We start from the raw sequence: 19,707 nt of genomic DNA, 5'->3' as shown, positions 1-19,707 counted from the left end.
GAGCCTCCTTTCAAGAAATGTTTTCAGAGAATTCTCCTCCTTCAGAGCCTGCCTTCTCTCCTGGTCCTCCAACAGCAACCTCCTCAGTCCTCCTTCAGAGCCACCTCGCTCAGAGCAAAACCTCCCAGAGCAAAACCTCCTTCAAGCCAAACTTCTCAGAGCAAAAAACTCTCCTCCCTCTCTCTCTTCAGACCCCGCTCTCTTTAAGGAAACCATCTAAGTTCCCTCCCCTCAGTTCTCACATTTACCAATCACTGTCGATGTCTCCCCTGTGCCAATGGTGGCTCTAGTTTAACCCAGGACCGCCCAGAGGTCTGTGGCTTTGCACATGTCTTTTGAAGGTCATATTCTCAAATAATTAAATCTTGATCTATGCTGCAGCCCTTCCTAAATCCTGTTAGACTGAGTAGGGTGGAGATTGTAAGTTCCAAGACCTGGTTCTATCATTCCAAGTATCTCTATTGTATCAATTCTAAAATCAATCATGACTCAAAAAACTTCCTGTTCTATGCTTAAGCATAGGTCAAAGCTCTTTCCATTGTTTAGCAAAAGGTTTCTGTCCTAAAGTAGTCTTAAGTAGGGAGGAGAAGGACCCTCCCGTGCCAAGGGTTTTCACATTCCAATAGAGTTCTTACTATCAGTAGGAAATTTTTTCCAGTATGAGATTTCCCAATGGTGAAATTTCCAACATTCATAAGTCTAAGAAATTTTAAGGTTTACAGCTGCTAGATGGTATAATAGATATATCACTGGTCCTGGAGTCATGAAGACCTGAATTCAAATATGATGTCACCCATTTACTATCCCTGTAACACTGGATAATTGATTTCTCCTCTGTTAACCCAAGTTAACTCAGCTATGAAATGGAGAAAATAATAACACTCACCTCCCAGGGTTATGTGGATCAAATATAATAGGTACTTAATGAATGCTTGTTTCTTTCTTTAAAATTATTTTTTCTTGTTTGCATGTTGATACAATGTTGAATATTTTTTTTTATTCAAGGGCCAGATGTATTCTCAAACATTCACAGGACAACTAACTCCAATACTATGTAAACTATTTTGAAAAATAGGGGAAGATGAAATCCTTCCAAACTCATTTTATGATGCATATATGGTACAGATATCTAAACTAGGATGAGCTAAAAGAAAGAAAATGATAGATCAATCTCCCTAAAGATCATGGATGCAAAATGTTTAAATAGAATAATAGCAAGGAGATTACAAAATCATATAACAAGAATTATATACAAAGGTGAAGTGGAATTTTTTAAAGGAATGCACAGATGGTTCAATATTAGGAAAACCATCAGTTTAATTGACTATATCAATAACCAAACCAACAGAAACTATATGCTTATTTCAACAGATTCAGAAAGACATATGACAAAATACAGGGCTGATTCCTTATATAAATTAGAAAACATTTAAATAAATGGAATCTTCTTTAAAATGATAAATGACATTTTCTTAAAATGATTAGTATGAATTATGTGTAATGGAGATAAACTGAAGCCCTTCCCAATAAGATCAGTTCTAAAGAAAGGATACTTATTGTCATCACTACTATTTAATATTACATTAGAAATGTAAACTATACCAATAAGATCAGAAAAAGAAAATAAAGGAATTAGAATAACTAATGAAGAAACAAAGTTTCCATTCTTTGCAGATGATTAGATGGCATACTTGGAGTATTCTAGAGCATCAGCCAAAAAAGATTATAATACAGAATAATTTTAAGGGTCTTTGGATTCAGGCAGAATTTAAAACCTTCTCATTTATTTGTTACCTTTGGGTCACTTTGCAGCACATTACAAGTCTTAAAAAAACTATTAGAAATAATTCACAACTTTGATAAAATAATAAGATATAAAATAAACCCACCTCAATTAACAGCATTTTACTTGCCCCGACATAGTCCAACAGCAAGAGATAGAAAAGGAAATTCCATTCAAAATAACTTTACAATATAAAATCCTTTGTGGGTATACATTTCAAAACAAACCCAGCAACTATATGAACATACTTATAATTCAATATTCACACAAAGTCAGACCTAAACAACAGGAAAAACATTAATTACTCATAGATAGGCTGAACCAACATAATGAAAATGACTATTGTACCTAAATTAATATATTCAGTGCCATCTCAATCAAACAACCCAAAAATTATTTCATGGAACAACAACAACAAAATAACAGATTTCATGTTGAAGAAGAAAAAGCCAGGAATGTGTGAATATTACATTTAACTCTCCCCTGATTATAGCAATGAAATTAATTAACTCTCCCCTGACTATGAAGATTAAATTGTAATCCCTTACTATTTTTAGAATACCCTACTTAAAAGTTGAGTATGAAGATCTGCCAATTTTAGGTTTAATCACCAAAGGTGCAAACACCCCATTCACACTTGAGTGGGGGAGGTCTGTGACTCATGTGTGTGATAATGGGTGATAAATCAGAATTGATTGACTGCCTTCTGGGCAGTCTTAGAGCAGATTGTGAACTGTGATTGGTAGATGTAGAATTGGGGGAAGTCACAGGAAGTGAGGCAAGAAAACAATGTCTTTAAAAGGGAGTGACAACTTCCCTGAAAGGAGTTCAATTCTTCATGCTTTCAAATTGAAGCTGGTGAAGAGGATCTTCACCTTCACCAAATTGAGGCTTGTGAAGAATCTGCTTACTGGACCTGAGACCCTGTTCCTTAGACTGACACAAGGTGACTGAAAAGCTAACTCTTAACTGCTGGATATTCAGAAGAGACTACCCTTACAAGAGACCTATCCTCTTGAGAGAGATTCCCTGCATCCCCAGGGCCTCGGCTACAAGAGCTGAGGCTCCTCCACTTAAGAACGAACTCTCCCTGCCCAGGGAATGGGCATAAATTACTTAGTGTTTAGGCTAGATATCTTATCGTATCCTCTCTCTGATTTCTTACTGCATTCTTTCTACATTTTGTAAATGAATTTTAAATAAAATTTCTTTGGAATTAATTAAATTCCTGCTGACCACACTCTTAAATAATCAAGTCTAACCCTTTAAAAATTAACCACATATTCCCCTTACAAATGTCTAGGGAATTAATGGCAAAAAATAAGAAGGAAGAAGGCCTGCTGATAAAATGTCTCAAACTATTCTATTTAAATGGTAATCATCAAAGCAATAAGGTATTAACCAAGAAATATGGACTGATTAATCAGATCTACCATCACACTAGGAATGCTTAAAAGAAAGAACTGACAGCAGACAGAACTATTTCCATTTTTTGTTTGTTTTATTTTATTTTTGTTTTGTTTGTTTACTTTATAAAGGGTTTTCCTATCTCTTCTGACTTGGAATTTCAGTAGCCATTCATGGGTCTAACTTTGTTCCCCTCGCCTTGGGCAGCCTGGTGGCTCTCTGCTGACAGTGGGAGAAGTGTAAGTATGTATACGTGGCCGGGTATAAGTATACAAACATACTTATAAACATATACATGTATGTATATGCATATGTAATATATAGGCATATATCTCTATAACATTATATAATTCCTAGATAATCCTCATTCTATAAGTACTAGACTTAAGATGGGCAATTAGCTTTAGCACTAATGGAGCTCAAAACTCCTAATCTTAAATGATCTACCAACTTCAGTTCCTTGAAATAGTAGGATACTATTTAGGTATGTGCAACCACACCCAATCAGTACTATTTTTGAAGATTTACATTGTGAAAAAGAAATCTACATCCAGAAGGAGATAGATTGATTGGGAAGGACCTAGATGGATTGGAGATGGAAAAACAACAACAACAACAACAACTAGGAACCTCCCAGAGTCAGTAAAGCACAGCAGCTTGAAATTAAAGAAAACCGAGTTTATGAGATAAGAAAAATGGTAGATAAGGTTCTAAATTGATACAGCTCTTGCTCCTCCCACCTTTCTATGACCCTCTCACAGGGATGCCCTTCTTGTCTTCTCAAGACTTTGTAACCAGTTCCCTGATCTTATCTAGACCCCAAAACCATCTGACTATCTTACTAACCTATCATAGATTTTTTTTATAAAAAAGGCTAAAAGGCTAAGATTCACAGGTAAACTGAATCCTTTCCCAAGTCTGGGGTTGGCTTCCCTAGGTAAACCCAAAGTCCCAGATGAAAAACCCCTGGGTATAACCTAAACAAACTGGTCTAAGCCAGATTGGTCTCAGCACTTCAGGGAAACAAAGATCTCCTCCAAGGTATGTCTCCAAATCCAGGAACTTCCTAATCTTTCCTCAAGACTAGTGAGTTCCCAGGAGATGATAGAGAAAATGTTCTCCCTTCTAGCTCAGAGAGAAGTCAGATCAGTTAACTCCCAAGATCCTGCTTTCCAAAACCTTCTCCTTCCAGAATCTTCTACCAGGTTTTGTGTCTAAATTCTCTCCCTTTCCTCTTAAAGCAATTGTTACTTTTTCCCTATCCCTTATCCTTACAATGGTAGAACTGAAAACACAACATTTAAATCATTATTTTTTATTTCTGAACTTATATTGCATAGGATGAAGAGGCAGGCAAATTATTTCAAAACTTGTTTTAAGACCTTCAGAAGTAAAATAATAAGCATTTTGAATTTCAGTGCAAAAGTTAGAATAGGTAAGGACAGCAAAATATGTTAGATGGTATAGGTCAATAATAAAGGATGAGCTATTTCAAAGACTTGTAGAATATACAAATGCCTCACACCTTTACTACTTTATTTAAGAAAGGACACAAGACATGGTGGGCATTCCAAGTACCAAATATAAAAAAACATGAACTATTGTAACAGATAGGAAAGTTATTCTTCTGGGAAGAATTGATTAACAACATCTCTGAATACAACCAGTCTTATCAGAAGAAAGATAAAATTATTAGAAAGAAAACTATTAAAAATGAAAAAAATGATATGGGGTACAATTAAAACAACTCCATCCCACTCAACTTAAATAATTTCTTTGTGATGAAAAATGAGATATGAATAGAAAAAATACATGAATATTAAATAAAATAATTACTATTTGAATTAATGCAAATAAATTGTCATAATGGGAAGACCAGACCAAAATTCCAAAACAAGTACCTTAGAGGCCAAACATTTGTTTTCCCTGTAAAGAAAAGATATGTCAGCCTAACCTTTTCCACTTTGAAATACTAACTCTTGTGTAAAATCTTATGGAGGTTTATAAAGATTATGGGGTGCCTTACCTAAAAAAGCAGTGAACCAGTTTAAAGAATACTTTTACAAAGACCCAGCTAAACTGTCATCTTGAAAGTAATTGAGGACAAATTTGGAAGGGCAACAACCGAAATCCTTTTAAAATGATTTGAAGTTTTAAAATATTTTTTTGAATTTAAGTGAATAAATCAAACAGAACTTCAATATTATAGTACCTGGTATGCTTAGAACGAAAAAGTAAAATATTTCAGAAATTAGCTGGATTTAAGAACACATATAGAGAGTGAATATTGGAGATTGAATAATTGTGAGGGGTTTGATCATGTTACATATTACTTGAAAGACTAAAAGTCAAATATGTGGGGAAAAGTTCTAACTATATTAATGCACAAAAATGCAAATCCCAAGAACTATACCAGGTGCTAAGAATACATTGATAAATGAGAAAAATCTGAGCTCTTACATTCTATCAAGGGAAACAACATGTACATGTAATATATGAAGATAATCTACACATGAATTGAGAGTACTCTCCATGAGGATATTAGTAGAGAATACACGGACTTCTTGTAAATGATATATGAGTGGAATTCATCTTTTACACAATTGACTAAAAGGAATATAATACTCTCCCTATGTTGTTTGTTGACTAAAAAAAAAACCTTATCATTTTTAAGAGTTCCTTAAACATATTTCCTGGGTACAGGCAGATGGTTAAGTGGATGGAAAACCAGGACAAAAGATGAGAGGTGCTGGGTTCAGATCTGACCTCAGACACTTCTTAGCTATGTGCACCTGGGAAGATCACTTACCCACTTTGCCTACTTCATCCTGTTCTTATGCCCTGGGACCATTATACACTGTTGATTATAAGATGGAAAGTAAGGGTTTTTTAAAAATTTATCCTAAAGGTATTCTTTCAATAAATTGTCTCCCACAAATGCATCAGAATTATATGATTCACTGAAAGATATGTTTATTAAGTAAATTGTGTCATTTTGTTAGACACATATAGTGCTCATTTACTAGAAGATCTCTAAATGTCTTACTGTGGTGATAAGCTATTATCTGAATATCTAAGATTCTGAATCTCTCTGTATTTATCATGGGATGATTGAAAACAGAAAATGCATTGAGTTCAAAATTTAAAAAGATGAAGAAAACAAACTGGATTTTAGTTGGATCATTTTAGGAAAAAGCCAAATTCATGAGACTGAATGGAGTTTTTGAGTAATGATAAAGCTGACTGTCTAAAAGAAGGAAGCTGGGATGATGAAGGCTCTCTGGGTTATTCAATGTATTTATCAGTTGAAGTAAAGATAGATATTTAGCCCAAAGAAAAATAAGACTGTGGGGGAAAATTGTCTTCTAATTTTTAAAAGGCTGAAATCTAGTAGGAGGATTGAATTTGTTCTCCTTAATAGTATTGAAATTGATTTAAGTAAGCATCTCTAAAGAACATAGCTATGATCAAATGGAATCAGGGAGGAGTGCTCCTTTGTTTTTCCTCTAGAAATTCTTCAAATATTGACTTGTTTTTTAATTCATTTAACTTGAGGCTCTTATATAATATGATTTTCTCATGAGATCACAGAATAGTTATTATTTTAGTTTGGCAAGTATATGGAATGTGTACTAGGAAAAATGCAAAATAAAATGGAAAGAGTAGCTTAAAACCACATTGAAGAACATCATAAATAAATCAGGAATTTTTATTGCATTCTAGGTAGTTTGGAGTCACATAAATATTTTGTCAAGGGCATGACATAGCTAGACTTACACATTGGGATATTGGGAATATTATTCTGGAAGCTTTATAAAGGATAAAAAAGAGATGGAAAGGACTGGAAGTAGAAAGACTAGATGATGATGATGATGGTGGTGGTGATGATGATGATGATGATGATGATGTCATTCATATAGCACTTAAAAGTTTTCAGAATTCTTTACAAATATTTTCTCATTTGATCATCATAACAGCTCTAGTGATTAGATGCTATTATTATTCCTATTTTATAGAAGAAGTTAATGGGCCAGGCAGAGGTTAATAGAGTTGTCCAGGGTCACACTACCAGTAAGTGTCTCAATTTGGGTTTATATTCAGGTTCCACTGAGATACAATTAGTACATGGTTTTGGTTAGTTTTTGCATGAGTTGGGAGAAGAGAGACTTGATAAATTTAATGAAGACCAAAATAGTAATACTGAATTTTGAGGGGAAGAAATATGAATTAATTGTGTTAAGGATGATACCATTTGTTAGATTTTAGGAAGTCTTATACCTCCACTCACCATCCTGTTGACTTCAAACCAAAATACTCCTATCTGGCAATTACTTCCCCTATTGTTTTGTTTCCATCATCTTTATATTTAATTTAAATTTTAATTTAAGTTCTTAGAGGGTAGGTCTTTTCTCAATTTATATTAATTTCTCTGGCACATAGTGTGTGCTTGATTATTCATATCTTTTCTTTTTTCTTTGCTTGTTTGTTTGCTTGTTTCTTTCATTTATTAATAAAACTGAAAGTGGGAAACAGGGTCAGATTTCAAAAGGAAGATGAAGAGATTTGAAAACAAAGTTAGTTAACTTCTTTACATGTTAAATTTCTTGCTAATTTTGTAGGAGATTACTACACCGTCTTTTCCAGATTCTTACCTATGTTCCTGTGATGGAATATGTTTTGGAAATGTTGAGTGCAAGGTTTGAGAGGGATACCCAGAGGTCATTTGGAAATGCAATATTAGTGCTCTGGAGTTTCTAATGAAATTTTGGATTGAAATATATACATACTTGTATGCCCAATTATTTTTTTTACTCTTTGCTTGTTGAATTCCTATTCATACTTTAAATCCAAATGAAATAATACTTTTCCAAAAAAAATTAGAGCTCTAATAGCATTTTATTTGTATTGGGATTGTTAGGATACTTTTCATATATTAACATATCTTATTTTAAATCATTAATTCTTGTCAATATCACTTCTAAGACCAAAGAGCAGTAAAAGTTAGATGACTGGGTTAAGTGACTTATATACAAACAAAAAAGTATGTAAGGTCAAATTTGAACCCAAGACCTTCCAACTCCAGATCTAGCTCTCTGTCCACTTTTCTATCTAGCTAACCCATAACAATATATATGTAAGCCATGCAGTTGAGACTTAACTTTCTATAAAACTAACCTCTAAGAGGGCCAAAACTATAAAATCTAATTTTTATACCTACCCAATCACAGCAAATGTTTAATAGACCATAACTAGATTATCAGAGGCCTCAGGACATGACCTAAAAGTAAACCATTTTCTACAGCACTGAGATAACACTCTTGAGGGTGTGCTTCTACACTCCACTTCTTCCTTTGACTCTAATATTAAAGTTTTGTTTTGCAAGACTCTACCTCCTACAAGTAAAAAGAAAGAAAAAAAGAGAGAGAAAGGAAGAAAGAAAGAAAGAAAGAAAGAAAGAAAGAAAGAAAGAAAGAAAGAAAGAAAGAAAGAGAGAGAGAAAGAGAGAGAGAAAAGAAAGAAAGAAAGAAAGAAAGAGAGAGAGAGAGAAAGAGAGAGAGAAAGAGAGAGAGAAAGAGAGAGAGAAAGAAAGAGAGAGAGAAAGAGAGAGAGAAAGAGAGAGAGAAAGAAAGAGAGAGAGAAAGAGAGAGAGAAAGAAAGAAAGAAAGAAAGAAAGAAAGAAAGAAAGAAAGAAAGAAAGAAAGAAAGAAAGAAAGAAAGAAAGAAAGAAAGAAAGAAAGAAAGAAAGAAAGAAAGAAAGAAAGAAAGAAAGAAAGAAAGAAAGAAAGAAAGAAAGGAAGGAAGGGAGGGAGGGAGGGAGGGAGGGAGGGAGGGAGGGAGGGAGGAAGGAAGAAAGAAAGAAAAGTTCCCAACCTGTGCTTCATCTTCCACTTGGATTCATCAAAATGTTTTTTTTTTTTTCTCTCAATTTTCTCAGCATTATAAATGGTTGTTTAATTCTGGGGGAAGGTTCTTTTCTCATTTCTGCAGGCACAGTGTCCATTTTCCTCAAGTTTCCTTCTAAACCTCGCCCTAAGAGTAAGTATTCTTTCAGCATCATAAAAGATCAAGATGTCTTGAGATATACTTCCTAATTTCTGTTTCAGGGAAAGCTATCCCGGAATGGCCTCTTCCTGTCACTTGCTTCAGGGGCACAAATTTCTAGTTGAGGTTCTGGAGCTGAACAAGTAATTACTGAATCAATGAATGTTAATTAGCTCTTAACATCCATGGCTTAGTTCTTTTGATTTAAGTGTCCTTTCTGTATTTTGCCCATGTATGAGTTTTTGATTTTCCATAAAAGTTCTTATTTTTATTTTTTTTAAACTTCTGACCTTTTCTTATTTGCCAGTGTGTAGATATTGTTTTATTGGTATGTTGTGTTCTAGTTATTTTTAACTGTGAAGTATAGGGCATTATATACACTTCCAGAACCCAAGTACTAATTACAGGAATATCTCATTCATCTGAGAATATTCTCTTCAAAATGTAAACCTCAAAATTTCCTAGACTTATAAATGTTGGAAAATTTCGCCATTGGGAAATTTCATACTTGAAAAATTTCCTATTGATAGTGGGTCTTGGCTATTGGAATGTGAACCCCATTGGCATGAGAGTTTCCTCCTCCTCCCTTCTTAAGATTACTTTAGGACAGAAACCTTTTGCTGAACAATGGAAAGGACTTTGACCTATGCTTAAGCATAGAACAGGAATTTCTTTGAGTCATGATTGATTTTAGAATTGATACAATGGAGATACTTGGAATCAATCTCCACCCTACTCAGTCCTAACAGGATTGAGGAAGGGCTGCAGCATAGATCAAAATTTAATTATTCCAATCTCTACCCTACTCAGGTTAACAGGATTTAGGAAGGGCTGTAGCAAAGGATCAAAGATTTAATTATTTGAAAATATGACCTTCAACAGACATGTGCAAAGCCAGAGACCTCTGGGCGGTCCTGGGTTAAGCTAGAGACTCCATTGGCACAGGGAAATTGATGGACAGTGATTGGTAGATGTGAGAACTGAAGGGAGGCAACTTGGATGGTTTCCTTAAAGAGAGAGGGGTCTGGAGACTCGGAGGTGGTAGGTTTAGGAGTTTGTCGGAGTGGTTGCAGGGTGCTCTGAGAAGCTTGCTCTGAAGGAAGCTGAAGGTGGGGGCTCTGAGACTGTTTCTCCATTTTGGTCATGTGAGTAATAGGGACTGATCTCCTTTCTTTGCCCCAGCTATCTAAGGGCTTGGGCCTTTTGGCCCAGTCTAAACAGAAGGGGTATTTAAGCCCTATTCCCTTCTCTCCCCTTTCTCTCTACCTCTATCTCTCTATCTCTAATTCCTTTCTTCCTCCTGTTTGTAATTAAAACTCCATAAAAGGTTGACTGCTGACTTGAGTTTTCATTTAGGAATTACATAGCTGAATTCCTTGGCGACCTTAAATTAATATATATCAGTCTTTTAAAAGTGATTTCCTTGTCACAAAAAATAAGTAAATTTTCAGAGGAAAAGAATAAGCTTATTTCATCAGTGACTTTATTACTTTAAGGATTAGCTGGTATGTGACATTGAGCAAAGAGAGACGGACTTAAAAAGTCTGAATCAGAATACAGTTTTAAACTCTTAATAGGATGGAGTTTAATGGCCAGGGTCAAGTCACTTGTAGTCTCTGTTGTTATTTCAGTTACTTTTAGGATTGCCAGAATCTTTGAGACCCTTTTTGGGGTTTTCTTGACAAAGAAACTCACTTGATTTGCTATTTTCTTGACCAGATCATTTTACAGAAAAGGAAATTGAGGCAACAAGATTAAAAAAAAAAAAAACTTGTCCAGGGTCATCCAGCTAATAAGTGTCTGAAACTGGATTTTAATTGATTGATTCTTGACCCTAGGTCCAGAACTCTACCCACTAAGGCATCTAATTGCCTCAGTTTTATCATTCAAAAAATGAAAATAATAGAATCTACTACATTAGGTTGTTGGGAGAATAGAGTGCAATGATACAAATGAAATGGTTTTCCAACCTTAAAGCATCTTAAAAATATTAATTATTATTAATAATCTTAATTCTTTATTGTGGGCATTCTTTAAACTAACATTCTCTCAATTTCTTAGTAGTTGGTGTTTTTGAGTCATTGTAACCATAAGACTACCCCTCCCTCCCCCTGGGCTGAGAAGATCTTATCCCCTCCTGACCTGTCCATCAGGATTCTTTGCATGTTAGGGTTGTGTCATAGTTTGCATAGGTAAAAGCCAATAGAAGAAAGTAGGGCATACCTGGCCTTCTTGGACTGACACAGGGCTAGAGAGACATGTGAGGGAGAGAAAGATTAATGGAGAATAGGGAAAATGTGGTCCGAGGACTTAGAGTAAGAAAGAGATTTTAAACTATACTGATCTACCTTTCCTATTAATAAACTTTATAAAATTATTAACTGGGTAGATATATTAATTTCATTTGTAACACCACTGCAAACACATGCAAATAAACAAATTTGCAAAAGAACAAATATCAGGCTATTCTAATGACAAGCCTCTCTAAAATTAACTGGCCCATGAAATTAAGGGCTAAAAAGTTAAAATGGCTTCCCCAGATCACAAGTGGCAAAACCCTGATGTGACCCCAATTGGGTTTTTTGACTCCAAATCCAGTAGTGTTTCTATTACACTATGGCCTTTTCTTGTCATTTCACAATTGGATGTTCATTATGGGCATCAATTACAAGACTGTGCCCTCTCTGTACTGTATCCACTATTGCACTAACAGGATTTCTGCCCTTATGTTGAAATTTGTTCACCTTATTAAAATCAAAATTTTAAAAATGAAAAGACAAATAGGTTGGACATAATAGTAAATGTTGGAGAAATGGTGGGAAGGTAAATTCACTGACAAATTTGGTGGAACATTACATGGGATTAATTTTCACTGACATATATTACTGTTTATTCATTCATCTATTTATTGACATTACTTCATTTGTTTGTTTGGGGATCAGCTCAATAACTTTGATCTGCTCAATTTCTGACCCAAATTTTTTGTCCTTCCTTAGACAGTATACTGCCTTTACTCTGCTCTTCTATAGTCCTCACATACAATCCTCAGAAGCTCACCAAACTGGGACAGGTTTTAATTCAGATATCTCATCAGTTTGGCCTACTGCAGCTCAGAATTCCTGATCAATAATTCTACCAGTCTCAGCTTATCCTATAGAAAGAAGAAGGCACATGTGCCACTATGACTGGCTCAGTCATTTAAAAATTATTTGAAATCATGTATAAAAGTCACTAAATTATTTATATCCTCTAAGCTTCCTGCTATAATGCATATTTTTCAAGGTGGCAAAAAAAATACCCTATAATGGTAAGAAATATTTAATTCAGTACTTTTCACAGTAACAATAATTGGAAACAAATTGATTTCATGCCAATTGGGATATGCTTGAAGAATTGTATTTTGATTAACCCTTTCATAGTGGGGAATGAAAATCAAAAAGTTGAACAAAGCTTTAAAATTAGAACATTAGACTAAGAAATAAAATACAATTAGAGGGTCTGAGAAAATTATCTATGTGGCTCCTTCCAATTCTAAGTCCTCCAACAATTGGATCAACACAACACTATAATCTAAAATATCTAATCTATAAAAAAGATCCATTTGTAGTCCAATGCCTTTTATACATATAGCATTTGCCTGTAAGAAAGTAGCAATCATTTGTAGATGAAATTTATAGCCAGATCTTGGGATTTTTTTTCTATTTTTCCCCCATTTTCTTTCCAGGCTTAATAACTTTTTAAAGAGCAAAAATCTTATAGTGGCTATGATACCTTAAAGTTAACTCCTCCTTTGTTCCATTTTCTTAGAACATAGTAGCATCCGCCTGCACTTATTTATAATCTGCAAAATAAACTTTATCTTGGTTTCTGTTATTCTTATTTAATTGTCCATAATGTTGTTTATAAAGAGTAATACATAAAGCTGTTAGTATCCTTCAAGGGCATTGCAAAGGCAGTAATGAAAGTTTTCAAGACAAATACTGCCTGGGCTGAAGAAATAAGAGAACTGAATGAGGGTAAAATACAGGAGATTTATATTTAAGAGAGAGAAGGAGAGGTGAAAATCATGATGAAGAATATTGTACAAATTATAAGGAAATCATGGAAGTATGAATTGCATTAGATGTAGAAGGCAATTTGGAACAATGACCCAGAGTAATTAAAAGTTACATATATTTTAATCTGGTAATAGTCTATAAATACTACTACTACTACTACTTCTACTACTACTACAACTACTACTACTACTTCCACCAGCTAACTAGCTAATTAACTATTATATAGAACTTAATATGTGCCAGGCTTCTGCTAAACACTTGATATTACTCTTCTCTGATCTTCATCACAACCCTGGAAGAAAAATATTATTATTATCTAAACTAGAAATAGGTTTAAGGGAAGGAAGTACCCATCAACTGGGGAATATGTGAACAAATCATGGTAAATAAAGGTAATGAATATTATTGTACTATACAATATGACAAAAGAAAGTTTCATAGAAATGTGATAAGAATATGTGAAGTGAGGATCAGAACAATTTTCACAGTAACAATATTTAAAACAGCAAAAAATTTGAAACACTTAAGAACTGTAATCAATATAAAAGCCAACCAAAATTTCAAAACACTCAAGATGACATATAAATCCACCACCTGACAGCAGGGGTGATGGTCTCAAAGTATAGGATGAGACAGGTACTCTTTGACATTGAAAACCTTTGGATTTATTTTGCTTGACTAGATTTATTTGTTACAAGGATTGGATTTTTCTTTTCTTTTTTGCTTCCATCCCTCCCCCTGCCAGGGCTGAGATGTTGCAGTAAAAAGGTGCTAATGATAGAGATACCCAAAATATGAAGAAATAAAAGGTCATTGAAGACCATTTAAATTATACAGAAGAGACAGAAGATTGTTGAAAAGGAAACAGATAGGCAATATTACTTCAAAAGTCACATTTTAAAATGTATTGTATACTTTTAGAAAAATAAGCAATATATGCAATATTAATTACTCAAGCCTAGAGACCTTGACTTTTTTGTCTCCAATAACAACCCAGAACAAGTCATTTTTTCTCACTGAGACTTAGTTGCCTTGTAATGTAGGCACATGGAAACATTGGTTCTACTCCTGACCAGGGTTGTTTACTTTTTATAAATTGACTGAAGACAGATGGTCAATGACACTTAAAGGTGTGCATTCAATGACACATTCAAGTCAATTTTTTTCAGTACTCCTTAGAAATAACCCACATTTGCATATTTGTTGTGGTTGTTTTTCAGGCTTTTTAATCATTCCCAATTTTGGTGATCCACTATGGGTTTTCTTGTCAAAGAAAACAGAGTGATTTGCTATTTCCTTCTCTAGTGGATGAAGGAAAGAAATTTAAGTGACTTTTTCAGGGTTGCATAGCTAGTTAATATCTGAAGTCAGATTTCAAGTTAGATATTCCAGATTCTAGCAACAGTACGTTATACACAGAACCATCTAGCTGTTTAAGAACACATTTTTACTTCCCATTATCTATCTTATTATTTTATAATGCCATATAAGTTCGCAAATATATTATTTAGGTAGGAGATGGTGTATTTTTTCCCCTACTGCTATCTCTGACAGTTTTTTAGAATCCATTAACAATGTTGTCTGCTTACTGAATTAACTTCTAAATTAGTTGCATGCTGTAGCACCCAAAATTTTTAACCAATAAATAATGAGGTCATTTCCCTGAGAAATAACATGGCTTATTGATGGGATATACAGCCCATTAACCAAAAATGGATCCTTGTATTTTCTTCACTCCAAAGATGTTCAGTGAGCCTTGACATTCTCTTTTATAGCAAGGTGTGTCCTCTTCTGATGGGCTGACCATTTTCCCTTCAGACCTCACCTGGCAGATATTTCAAAAGAGGAGATGGACTTAGAGAAATTAACTCTTCTCTTATTACTTCTTCACAAGTGATATGGATCTTTATTAGTAGATAAAGATTTCTCTATAAATTAGAGAAACACTGACACTCCTTGCTTTAAAATGGGTGAAAGAACATCAGCTGGGGAGATATGGCCAACCAACCCTTCTCTGTGATGTTAAGAAATTGAAAGTCAGGGAGCTTATGAAGTCCATCCTAGTCTTTCTATTTTCCTTTTATTTATCATTTTCTGTAAGAATAGTTCAATTAAGTTATTCAGGATTGTTGTTTTTCAGTTGTTTTTAGTGATATCCAACTCTTTGTGATCTCATTTTCTTGGCAAAATATTGAAATAGTTTTATATTTCCTACTCTAGCTCATTTAGCAAATGAAGAAACAGAGACAAAAAGAGTTAAGTGACTTGCCCAGGGCCACACAGCTGATAGAGGTATCTGAGGCCTGATTTGAACTTAGTAAGACTAGTTGTGCTTGTTCCAGGCCCTTTATCTATTAAGTATTATCTTACTCCAGGCACCTCCATCTATTGAGCCACTTAGTTGCCACAAAATTGATTAAATTAGAACTCTTATAATTGCTAGTAGTATTCCTCTCATCTTTTTCCTTTCATTTATTTTTATGTCAGTTTTAATATTTGCTGTTTTCTGAATTTATTCCAACATCATTAAATAGATATTTTCTGTCTAATACAAATCAATTTTTGCACATGTAATATCATTAAATGCTTCTTTGCCCAACATTTTGTCTTTATCTTTTTGAGGAATGACATTTAGAATATAGTTTCTGCATAATTTGTGGGACTATTTTATTGCTCAAGTTAAAACCAAATTTTCCATTTTTTAAAACCATCATCCTTATCCATATTTATCTGTCTTTGAACTGAAGTCACTGGAAAATAAAGTACATGTTAATTTGACTGGAAATTTTTTCTCAATTTCTTCATATAATTTATTAGTTTAGATGATCGTGGTCACTTTTTTTGCCTAGGTTATTATAATAGCTGTTGAATTGATCTCTTTGCCTCACTATCTCACCACTCAATAAATTCCTCTGGCTTTAAAACTCATAAAGATTCTGTCTTTCCCACCTTTCTAACCTTCTTATGCTTTTCTCCCCTCTCTAATTCTATGATCCACCTACACTGGCCTATTTGATATTCTTCACTCTTGACATTCTATATCCACTTTTGTTCCTTTGTATTTAATCTTCTTAATTCCTGGAATGCTTTCTCTCTTTAATTCTAACTCATAGTTTTCTGAACTTCAAGATTCAGCTCAAATTAACTTTTTGTAATAGACCAATCAGACTTCCATCCCACCCTAGATTACTATTCTTTATCCTCAGAACTTCCCTCCAATCTATTTTCTCTATTTATGTCTCATAAATACTCAGTAAATACATGCTATTTACCCCATTAAAGTGGGAATTATTTGAAGGCAGAAAATATTTTCATATCCTTTTTATCTTCAATACTTTCCCAAATGCCTGTTCAATAATAAACATTTCTTGTTTAATTAACTAAGTGATATAATGCTTTATAAGCTTTGCATTGTACAACATGTCATAAAAATTTAAGAAATGTATTAAAAATATTAGACTAGAAAGTTAGCTATAGCAATAAGGGAAGGAGGAATCGAAGGAATTAGAATATGTAATGAGGAAATAAAGCTATCAATTTTGTATATGATATTATGGTATATCTAGAAAATCCAAGAGAATCAACAAAAAAACTAATTAAAGCAATTAACAATTTTAGAAAATTTGCAAGATATAAAATGAAACCATATAATTCATTAGCATTTTTCTATACTACCAAAAAAGTCCAATAGCAAGAGATAGAACTAGTAATCCTACTTAAAATAATTGTATACAGTATAAAGACCTGCCAAGACAAACTCAGGAACTATATAATCATAATTACAAAACAGCTCGTGCAAATATAGTTGCATCTAAAAAATTTTTTTAAATCATTAGTTTTTCATGGGTAGGCCAAGCCAACATTAAAAAAAATACAATTCTTCTTTAATTATTTTATTTCTTCAGTGGTTTACCAATCAATTTACTAAAAAATTACCTCACATAGCTATACAAATAATAACAAAATTTATCTGGAGGAAGTAGACAGGGGAATATTAAGGAAATTAAGAAGAAAAGGAAGAAAGGTAGCTTAGCTGTACTGAATATTGAACTATATTATAAAGCAGCAACCATCAAAAACAATCTTATACTGGATAAGAAATAGAGTGGAGGACCAATGGAATATACTAGGCACTCAACATGCAGTAGGAAATGACCATAGTAACCTTGTGTCTGATAAATTCAATGATTCCAGTTTCTGGAAGAATAATTTACTATGTGACAAAATCTGCTGGGAGAACTGGAAAACAATATTGCAGAAATGAGGCATAGACCAGCATGTCATGTCATATACAAAGGTAAGGACAAAATAGATATATAATTTAGTAATAAAATGTGATAACAAATTAGGGAAGTACAAAATATTACCTGTGAAACCTTTGAATGGGGAAGAATTTAGGTAAAGAGAAATATAGTGAACATTAGAAGATCTAAAATAAGTAATTAGATTACTTCAAATTGAAAAGTTTCTATACAAATAAAAGCAATGCTACAAAGATTAAAAGGCAAACACGAAGTTTGGAAACGAATTTTTATAGCAAGTCTCTCTGACAAAGATTGTGTTTCTCAAATACAGTGATACCTCAGTTTTTGTAGATAATTTGTCCAAAAACAATCAGCAAAATCCTAAACCACCAAAAAATAAGGCAATTATTTCCACATGAATCAATGTAAATACATTTATTTAATTCCAGACAGTCCAAAATACATGCCAAAAACATGTTATAGATAGTAAATATAGTGTTTAAAAACAAAATAAATTAATATGAAAAAATATAAAAAAACTAATGTAAAAAATAAATAAACATTTAACATGGGTATGCACCTTTCTGAATACTCTTCTTGACTTATGGAAAATGGAGAAGCTAGCTAGTAGGGAGAGAGAAGTTATTGTTGGGAAGGGGAATCCCCCTCCCCCCCTTTCACCCAAGAATATCAATATTATTTCTGTATCCCAAAGAGATTAAAGTTAGGAGAGAAGATACTTGTCAAATATATATATATATATATATATATATATATATATATATATATAAAATCTCTTTTTGCAGTGGCAAAAACCAAAAAACAACAGAAATTGAAGGGATGTCCTTCAGTTGAGTAATGACTGACCAAGTGATTGTTTATGTTTATAATGGAATACAATTGTGCCACAAGAAATTACAGACAAGATGATAATAACAGTAACCACCACCACAATAAAAACCTTGAAAGACATATGAAGTGATGCAAAATGAAGGGAGCAGAACCAGGAGAATGTTTTACACAGTAAAAACAGTAATTTATGACAATAAGTTTATGAGTGACAACTATTATCAACAAAGCAAGAATCCAGGACAACTCCAATAGACCTATGACAGAGCTCAAATGTAAATTAAAGCATACCATTCTTTATTTTATTTCCTCCATGAGTTTTTGTCTAGTGTAAGCAATATCTTCTTTCCCAATATGATGAACATGGAAATGTGTATTATGTGATATTATATGTACGACCTACCTCATATCACCTGCCATTTTATGGAGGGAGGAGAAGTAGGAAGAGAGAGAAAACATGGATGGCAAAATATCAGAAAATGAATGTCATTATCACAAAACTTGGGAACATCAGATAAAATGAATAAAAATGATAGACTAATAAACCAAAGCATATAGGCTTGGAAACAATAATAGCTTACTTCAAAATAAGTATAATGTTAACCAGAAAAAAATGAAAAATAAGATAAAATGTATTACAATAAATATGCAAAGTCATTGAAAATAAATTGCAAAACAAAAATGATTGTATGCAAAAATGAAAATGTTTCATTCTGCATCATAAATCTAGTCACTTTTCTGTCATGAATAGCAGGATGTATTATTTGTCCTCTGTATTTGGTAGGATGGAGGAAAAAATAGTTTTATTTTTAATAAAGCATTGAGGGGAGGAATATCAGCATATGTGAAATGTGAAAATATGAGGTTCCTGTCTTAAAAATAAAACATTTATTTTACTTAACTCTTTTATTTAGTTAAAAGACTCTAAGGAAGTCACAGTAACCTATAAATATTTGTAATGTTAAATCAAAACACATTAACAAAACCAAAATTGTAAAAAAAAAGAAAAAATAACAATGAACCCTTAAAGAAATACAATATCTAAAAGCCCTTCCAATGAAAACACTAAACCCTGAGTAGGAATTTTGGAATGCAAACTTAGTGAAGAGAATTCTAGAAAGATAAATTGATTTGAGGGATTTGAAGGGGCTATATTATGATGTATTGCTTATATTCTAATTACATGATTTTTTAATGTCAGGAATAGCTTCAGAACTTTAATATCTTTAATGAATATTGAATAATTTAATATGAAAAACAGATGGCCTAGTGGTAAATTGTTCTGTTCCATAAATACTTTTATTTCAATAACAGATCTTTTTAT

Source organism: Monodelphis domestica, chromosome 1 (genome assembly GCF_027887165.1).
Source record: "Monodelphis domestica isolate mMonDom1 chromosome 1, mMonDom1.pri, whole genome shotgun sequence".
In the NCBI taxonomy this organism is placed as follows: domain Eukaryota; kingdom Metazoa; phylum Chordata; class Mammalia; order Didelphimorphia; family Didelphidae; genus Monodelphis; species Monodelphis domestica.
The sequence above is the reverse complement of the archived record's forward strand: the minus strand, read 5'-3'. Positions refer to the sequence as shown.